Source organism: Rhodnius prolixus, unplaced genomic scaffold (assembly GCF_049639745.1).
Source record: "Rhodnius prolixus isolate KJV_2025 unplaced genomic scaffold, Rpr scaffold_1, whole genome shotgun sequence".
Classification (NCBI taxonomy): domain Eukaryota; kingdom Metazoa; phylum Arthropoda; class Insecta; order Hemiptera; family Reduviidae; genus Rhodnius; species Rhodnius prolixus.
In genome coordinates, this window is record NW_027411581.1 from 66,335,994 (window position 1) to 66,344,048 (window position 8,055).

At 33.5% G+C, this 8,055-nt stretch overlaps 1 long non-coding RNA gene across 1 annotated transcript; it reads right to left on the bottom strand.

Annotated features, from left to right (window-relative positions):
• Positions 1 to 4,591: 4,591 nt before the first annotated feature.
• Positions 4,592 to 7,031, bottom strand: LOC141446215 (uncharacterized). The gene is made up of 3 exons (XR_012453583.1): positions 6,491 to 7,031; positions 6,177 to 6,269; positions 4,592 to 6,079 (listed from the first exon to the last, which is right to left on the bottom strand). It is a non-coding gene; the product is annotated as an uncharacterized lncRNA (long non-coding RNA).
• Between the last annotated feature and the right edge of the window lie 1,024 nt (positions 7,032 to 8,055).

The window sequence follows — 8,055 nt, forward strand, 5'->3', positions numbered from 1 at the left end:
TTTAAATAACTTACTTTTTTTTCTTCTTAACATGCTCAAGTTAAAACATATGGAAGCTGAGCACAACAAACAAGGTGAGAATTGGTTTTCTCTTATCAGAACACTGTCGAAAGAAATATCTTTTAAGAAACCCTTAGACTAATCGCTATTGTTTAGGAAATCTCCTTTTAGCATTTATATCTAAAATGTTCATAGTCCACTCAACTGTGGAAAAAGTTATGCCAAAATACATAGAATTCTGTACCATACGAGTCCCAAGATATTAAGACTCAAAATGTGAGGTTATATTAAAGATGAGTAATTTTATCATCCTATATTTTTCCTGCACTATTTAATCTAAAATTTTCATATTTCTCTCAAATTTAAAGGATGTTGCAGCCTATTAATGTACCAAAATACTCAGAATTCGGTTAAATAGGAATCGAGATATTAGGACTCGAAAGCTTAGGGAATTTGAATGAATAGTAAATACTACTGTTATTCTTCTGTTGTAATTGTAATTGTTGCGACTGCTACTGGAACGGTATCAACTTCTGGCCAGATATTTTGAAAGAATGCTTAGCACTGCTGCTATACCCCCACAGACTACACAAAAATGAATTTTCTTAGGAAAACGTATATACATATATGAAGGTAATTTGTAATTTCGTACTAGAAAAATGGCAACCTCTTTCTTTGTGGAGACTTCATTTTAGACATTTGATCAGAAGACGAACAATGAAGTCACGATCCGGAGATTCATAGTTCAGAAAAAAATATTATGAAAGTATTGAATGATAAAAATTGAGCATTTTATTCCTGAAAAAAGATTCTAAATTTCATTTTAATATGGTTATTTATCATTTATTTTTCTTTTGTAGTTATAAAATGAATGTGATCATTAACAAAGTAACTGTGAGAAAATTAACTTTTTTTTTTAAAGAGAGTTTTCGAAGTACGTGCACACAATGGTGTCACTTTGTACGTGGCGCCTATTGGTATCGCTTTGAACTTATTACTTTAAATTGGGCCTGACGAAAGATTATAAGAAAGGTTATACTTAATTAACCTATACGCCTGCCTATACATATGTATGTGTTGCATTTTAACACTCGCACGAATTACTCTTTTAATTATTTAATTTTTTTTTTTGTAACTTACAATTTGTAATAAAAATTAATGAACTTCAATATATGTAAGTTCACAGCAAATTTACTAATTTTCGGAAAATGGCTAAAATCGAAATCTATTAAGTAAAATGGCATTTAGTATTTTGGTTATATAGTTATTCCTTATTAATATTAATTACATTCCATTCATGTATTTTATTCATAAATTGCATCAAAGTGGCACTTTAAGTAATGCCGTAATAACTATTACTAGTATTAAGCAAATCGTAAATTTGAGAAAATCTAAAAAAAAAATCGAAATCGAATCAGTTTATCGAAAAGTAATTGTTGGTTGTCCTGGTGATAGTTAAACAATATAACAATTTTTAAGTTTCGTGTTAAATTTTTTTCCTGTTTTTGTTTTGAGTAATGCTGACCACATTCTTCGCTCATTAACTTTTTCTGTTCAAAATATTTTTCCTGGAAAATAAGATTAAGGATACTTCTTGGAGAGGGGAAACGGGTAGGAGTTTTGTTGTGCTACAAAAAGAAAGGCTGAAGATATATTGCTAAAATTCCGAGCTTAGTTCAAAAGTATTAATTAGAATAATTTTTCAGGAGTAATTTGTTTTGGTCTTTTTTGAGATGTGCTAAAATTTCCTATGAGAGAATACTAGTAGAATAAAGTCGTTTAAATGTAATTATTTGTTGTGGTTTTATGACGAAACTTGAGAAAATAGAAGATAAGAAAGCGTAGGACTAGATTTGTTAAAGGTTAATGTGCTAGTTGTCCTTAGCCAACAAAAAGGAGAGTGTGGAACAGTGCCGTGGGTGGTAGATGGCAACGCCCTGAAGGTTTGGGCAGGTCGGCGGTAGATGGGTCGATACGGCGTGTCGGCTGCGACTACCAGCTCAGATCCTCTCGGCTCGCCGATCAAGACACTTCCTCGTACAGGTAACTTCACTTCCTTTCTGTTGCTTTTTTTTTTTTTTTTTAGCATATTTTTACTTCTAGCTGGGAATAGCGATCTACATTACTTCTTATCAACAGCCAATATTGGATAAGGAGCCACCTGAACTATGCTCTAAAAGAAAACAATCACATATATTTTGAAGGTCCCTGATTAAAAAAATTTTTTTTAAAAAAAATTAAATATATGTACGTACGTGTGTGACAGAAACATCAACATAAACTTGACTTCCACTCAATAGCATGAGTTTTACTTTCTTCAGTTCTTAATTTCACTTAAAATGAAAATCTGCGAGTCAGCACACACTCCCACCAATTCTCTGTCTTAAGATTCTTAAGTTCCGAAACTGTTCGTATTCTCCGAATACCAAAATTTTAAAGTATTCACGTATACATATTAAAGACATGTTAAATTGAAATCACAGCTTTGAGGAAAAACTAACCATAATCTTCTCCAAAGCTGCTATATTATTATATTATAAATGTTATAAATATATATTTTCCTAGAAAAATGAAATTTTATTGAAAAATTGAAGTTTAAACCCATTTATTTGTATTTAACATATCAATGGAGTTCCCAGGAAATTAAAAATAATAGTGAAAAATCTAATCAGTAAAATAATAACTTCCGTCATTGCGTATTTCTCTGCTAAGTTAGTACTTCAAGCCTTACGGGTGTACTGAAAATGTAAAAGCTGAGCTTTCGGCGAACTTCTTTTACAGCTACAGTTTTCAGTTTTTTTTTTCTTTAATAATAACATTTTTTTGGAACTTCGATAACTGAACATCGAAACTGGGTGGGTCATGACCACAATGTTTTCTGGTTACTTTGCAGAAAAAAGAAAAACGTAAGTTGATTTGTGATTAAAAAAAAAAAATCACAACAATAAAATGATTTTGTTGAAGGAAACAAGACATTAAAAGCTTCTCCCAGAATTCCATTAGTAGTATATCTCTTTGGCTACAGTCTTGAAATGTGTACATTAAAACTCGAAAAAAGCTTCTTTTTTTTTATTTTTTTTTTTTTTTACATTTTTATTTCCGGTAGAGTAAATATTTTTTCAACTTGAATTTGTCTAGGTGGAGGCCAGATCTACTTCATCATAAGCATTCTCCATTTTTAATACCATTCGGTCGAATTCCAAAAACTCTAAAAACACTAATCAACACTGCCACAAATAGATGGAAACGGATCGCCTTTGCCCCCTAGGCCTGCCGTAATGAGGAAGGACACTTTTTTTTTTTTTTGGAACACCCTCAACAGTGCTGTACTTTTCTTTTGATTAGGCTTTGAGTGCGCTCACTCAAGAGCTATAACGGTCCATGAAGGACCCGAGCCTCAGCCACTCTACAGTTCTCCACCTATCTCTGGTCTCTGGCCGACGTTCACCATCTCTGCTGACCAAGGGCTTCCAAATTGTCCTGTACGTCGCTAAACCATCCTAGTCGAGGCCTACACCCCTCGGCCTTTTTCCACCAGGGTGTCCATATAGAGCTTTCCTGGGACTTCTCGTCTCCTCCATTTCGTGCAAATGTCCCAGCCAGACTTTACAGTGGCTACTATAACAGGCTCACCGAACAGTTCCAACGACTTCTCGATTCGTCCTGATTTTATAACCATCTTGCAGGTCCTTACAGATCCGAAAATCCTTCTTAATACTTTTTGTTCCCACCTGCACAACCTTTGTTCGTCCGCTTTGGTTAATACCCATGCTTCCCGAACCGTAGGTAACGATTGGACGCAGGATAGTCTGGTATATTCTTATCTTTATAAGCTCGGGACAAGCATTTCCTTCTAAAAAAAAACTGGCTACAGCGCCCAGAGACATCTATTACCGGCTGCCATTCTCTCACACAGATCTTCCCTAACACTGTTATTAGAGGTGCACTTTAGGCACCCAATAAAGCTGATCTCATTTAAAAATCAATTCTTTATTTCGCTTCAGAGTAAAGAAGAAGATAAAGAAGGCAATTCCTTACATTAAAAACAAATTTAGACTTACATTAGGCAATACTTTGTTCTAGCATCATAATTCTGTTCTTTTTGTGACATTTCAGCTTTGTTCCTTCCAATTCGGTTCAAGAAAAGGCCAATTCCAACATCATCTTTACAAGGCTGTTTCTCTGTATGGATTTGGTCCTCCAATATCATCGATTTCGTAACTACTAAATCTAAAGAATTTAACAGATTTCTTAATTTGCTCAAAGATGAATTATAAAAATTATTATTTTGATTTTTAATTTCAAAAATAATAGTTTTCCTTCTTGACTGGTCTAACAAAATACCTTTTTTTAAATCTTATCTTTTAATTCCTTCCACAAGTTTATATTCATTCCATTTCTCATGTGTTTAATTTCTCCATCTAAGACAAAATCGTAATTAACATCGATTCTTAACTTACGTAATAATTTTCACAGAAATGGTTCTAACGATATTTGATATCGATCTGATATAGAGATCGATTGAGCAAGAGTGAAGTGGGCAGGAGGGTTATATAGACGTAAAAAATGAAAACGAGTGTGTTATGTTAAGTCTATATTTACCTTTTTTTGAGAAAAACACAATAATTTCTTGTATTTACCTGTTTATTATTCACCTGTTTCGAGAAATACACACACAAAAAAAAGCGATTTGCTTAAAATTTGGCGTACTATTGTAAACATTAATATCTTCCAACTTTTATTTGAAATACTTCTACTGGGAAACTCAATTAAGGGTACATCTGGGAAAGAAAAGTGTTTATATTTCCTTTTAACGTTCATTCCTAAATTAAGGTTACCAGAATTTTTACCTGAAATCCGGGGACACCTGGCCAGCTCCATGTACACAGATGATCGTCTCGTTACTGTTGTCCACTGATAAGAGTTCAGTTTCTCAAAGTAAATTCAATACTACTATTATTATACACTTAATAAATATAATTATTAATACTTGATAAAACTGATTATTAATACATGATTCTGAGATCTTGTTCTGACATAAAGTCACAAGTATTTTTGTGATGAATGTATTTTTTGTAATATGTCATCTCTTGTACTAAGTTTTGAAAGCAAATTCTTGACAAGTCATTGGGAAGTTAGTAATAAATAGTTAACGAGGACATTGCGGAGACACTTTTCAATCGGAGACAGAAGTACGAATTCGGGGACTGTCCCCGGGAAACAGGGACGTCTGGTAACCTTATTCTAAATAATTTTTCACATTAGTAAGAGTATAAACAGAAAACTAAAAATTAGAAAAAAAAATTAAAGAAAACTTTTCGACCAGTATACAATACTGGTATCGATTTTTTTCAATTTTTAAGTTTACAACTAAAATGTCGATTCTGAGATATTTGTTGAGCCCGAAAAATGAGGATGTAATTAATTATTCTGCATTTGGTGTGTATGGTTAGCTTACTCAAAAAACGGAAACTCGCGGATGTACCTTGAAACCCAGCTATTGGACAAAATCAGCAAACAGAAAGGGACACTTTAAGGAATCGATTCTTTTTTACATATTTCGTAGATCAATCGAACTATACAGTTCGATAAAACCTCATACAACTATCGTACTGGACAGTATGTATTGCTCCTCTATGTAACTATTATTTGAAACATTTTTCTAGAAAAAAAAATCTTAAAACAAATCTAGGATTAAGTTTCTTGTAAGAGATGGACACTACAGTGTTACGTGTTTTGCTTTTTTTATCACACTGTTGGCATTGGCTCCACTAAATTTACTAGTTTATTTCCGGTTAGTATTCTTGTATAAGAATATCGTGAAGTTTGCCAAAATAATCGCCATACTTGCTGTGAAGCAGTCCAGGTGAATGCAACTCATTCTGCAAAAGTTTTAATAGAGGTGAGGAGGAGAATTCGATCGCAGCAAGCTGTGAGTGTATGCAGGCCATCAGGGAATGGGTGCATGCAAGTCGGTGTCCATGGTAACCAGACAGTCTGGCCTGCAGTCTGCTCTCTTGTCGATGCTACTACTCTAGACACCCTCCCTGTTTATAGGCCAGCCAGCCAGAAACGCTAGCTATAATTACAAAAGATTTTAAATTTTTCAAAGACAGAGTTGTCTATTATTATCTCTTTCTCTTACTCCAACACGAGAATTACTGTCGTGCACTTACGAAACATGGTGTCACGATGACCTCACTTTCAATGTTGAAAATCTAAGAATCCTTGATTTGGAACAGCATCATTAAAAAAATGGTCCATATTGTCTGAAATAAGAATACGAACAATCTGAGAATGAATATGCACATAAATTTTAAACAGAATAAATGGGCGTTAGTTATACATCACTTAATACTCCAGTAAAATAGTCACTCATTCACTCCTACATTCAAAATGATAGAAGTTCAGCTGTACAATTAGTGTACACAGAATAAACACTTATTTTACTTACGAATGTTGCATCATACAATTGGAAAATAATATTCACCTTTTTTTAATGACTAAATGATTCATCTAAATTGCTAATTTCGAGTATTTTTTGTAGTTATTTTTATCAAGATTTCATCTTCAGGACTGTGAAACATATTTGTTAGAAAAGATCACATTGAGTTTAACGTAATCTAAAACTGTTTACACAATAGTTTATGCTTTATTATTAATTTTGCATACTGATTAGATTATGATTGCATACATGAAAATAAAACCCATAACCTCAAGTAAACAAATTAATCTACATGTACATATCTGTCAACAATTTACCGTAAACTACATCGAGTACATTTCTGAAATCTAAATACAATTAATTATTCATTACTTCACCAACAGAACTAGAGGCACTGAACAATTTTTTTTTATAAAAACTTAATTTCAAAAATTGATTGCGTTAATCGATTAAGTTTCTTTTTCTGATAAAAACTTAACTTCAAATATTGAAGCGATTATCGATTCTGCAGTCGATGTGAAGTATAAATGCAGAACTAGTTCTATCGCCTTAATCTTAACGTAATGTTACTTTTTGTTTCAGGAGAGTTGCAGTATTCAGTAGAATTATTTTGTCGTGATCAGTTTCGCTAACAACCATGCCATTTTCTGCAGAAATATTTGCTGAACTGATTGCAGCTCAGGTGCAGGTAATAATAAGTTCATTAATAATCGTTGGAAATTTCTGTTCTAAGTATATGTAGGTAAGAGTTTATAGATTTTCTATTTTTTTTTTTTTTTGCCGTGAATTTCGTTGGGTCAGTGCAAGGGGCTGGTAAGGATCAGAGTTCGGCTATTCGGAGCAGCAAAAATCAGTAGTGTAGAATTCTTGGGTCCAATTAATCAGACAGGATCGGAAGAATGATCTAAGTAGTGTCAAATGGAACCTCTGAGTGGCAGTGGCGTAGTCCTATTCATCCTCCGGGAAATTCAATCTAAATCTAAGAGATTGCTGCATTCTTCTAAATTCCATCACCCTAATTATTAATTAATGTAGAATTGTTAATTTCTTTCAGGCACAGTTGAAAGCAATCTACTTGCCTAACCGAAATGTGGATGGTAAAGGAGAATTCAGAAGCCAGAAACTAGGGATGGAATCCAGATCTAGCCTGGATGGACTCAATCAAAAAGGAAAGGTGGAACCACCTCTACCTCAGGTGACCAATTTGTTTTTTTCAATTTAATATAATATCTAAGAACGTGCGTCTCAAGTTACTTCTTCAATCCAGGTTAAATCCAACTGGTTCATTAATGTCTGATTCTGATCTTCACAAAACTCAGTCGTCCATGCTTCACTTTTAATGGAGAAATACCTGTCATTATGATAAGCTCTGAATCTTTCTAATGGCTTTGTTATCTGCAGCAATTGGTCCACTGTCTCTCATCCCGCACTTGTTGAAGAGATTTGTGAAGTTAACGAAATGTAGAGTCAGATTTTCCCCAGTTAATTAAAGCTAGAGAAGAGAATTATCTGGTAAGGGAAATGCTGGAGAAGTTGTTATATTCTCATTCCCTGGAATATTCTAAGTTCTTTCAGGTGCTTTTCTCCAGACTGTATAACAGCTCATATCT